This window comes from Solanum pennellii, chromosome 9, assembly GCF_001406875.1.
Source record: "Solanum pennellii chromosome 9, SPENNV200".
Lineage (NCBI taxonomy): Eukaryota > Viridiplantae > Streptophyta > Magnoliopsida > Solanales > Solanaceae > Solanum > Solanum pennellii.
Window position 1 is genome coordinate 5,924,385 of NC_028645.1, and position 1,567 is coordinate 5,925,951.

A 1,567-nucleotide genomic window follows, 5' to 3' on the forward strand; every position below is an offset into this window, starting at 1 on the left:
AATTTTATTCTTTACGAGACCTAATTTTAATATATAGAAAAGACAAGAAAATTTAATAGGAAGAAAATACAATAGACAATGTTGAATAATGGTTTTGAAGTTGAAGAAGAACAAAAAACATTTGAATTTTTTCCAACTTGCCGTTCCTTTGTCGTCCTAATTGTTTGGTTCTATTCTATTGAAGAAAAACTCTTCAAAGTCCTTTTAAGCTAGAATTTTATCAAAATTTTAAAAATATTATTTTGAGTCCTTAATTTTTAAAAATTAATAGTTTGGTCCTTTTTTGTTAATGTTAGAAACAAGAAAATAGAGGGGATAAAAAGGGACCACTTAAACCTTTTTTTTGGCGGAATGACCTGACATACCCTTATACTTTGTTCGAATTGTAAATTAGACTCTTCTACTAATGACATTGTCAACTGAGCACTTAAACTTTATTAAACTCAATCTTTTAAACCCTTCTTACCGTTGATTGAGCTTGTGTGGCAACTTGATGTCTGAGTTGGACATAGTGCGTGATATGTTATTGGTATAGTTTGCATAATTGCACTTCATAACAAATTTTATGTTTGTTATGGAGCTTTTGATTTGTATGGTTCGCTATAAACATCCAATTTTATACAAATTGTTCAGTTTTGTATAAAATTCATTTATACATTATAGTTTGTAAGATAAGATCTTTATTTGTATAATTATAAGTGTATATGAAGAAAATATATGTATTTGTATATACATTTTTCTCTCGCTTTATACAAATACAAACGCATTTTATACCGAAATGTATAGAATGACTAATTGTATACCGAAAATGACTAATTGTATACCAAATCAAATGGCAAAAAAATGAAATGTTTGTTGCGAATTACAATTAAAATAAATTATGGTTGTAGCATTTAATTTGAAATAATAGTTGATATTACATACAATTTTCACTTCTTTTAATTAGAGTAATTTTCCTAGATAGTCACTCATGTTTGAAAAATTAACTAGGAATATCACTTATGTTTGTTTTAGGACTACAATATCACCCAACTTTATCTATTTTCCTCAAAATATACACGATACAAAAAAATTTATTATCTCTCTCCTACTATGGTGTCATGTCACATTTTTTAGTTTATTAATAATAATTTTCTAATTCTGTAAATGACAACTTGTTTAATCTTAATGTATCTATAAGAGACCATTAATACATTCTCTATGAAAATCTAGTTGCTTCAATTTTACAGCGATAATCTTTATTCTATATTTTATTTACGAGTATTTGCCATTATATCCATATAGGAATATAGTTTTGCTATCGAGAAAAAAATTAAATTAGTTCCTTAAAACTGATGAAGAAGACAATATATTTTGTCACGACCCAAAATCGAGCCGCGACTGGCACCCACATTTACCCTCCTATGTGAGCGAACCAACCAATCTAAACCTTAACATTTCAATTTAATATCAACATAAAGCAATGCGGAAGACTTAAACTCATTAATAAAAGCCAATTCAATAACTTCTAAAATTCAACATCTATTATTTCCCCAAAATCTGGAAGTCATCACCACAAGAACATCTA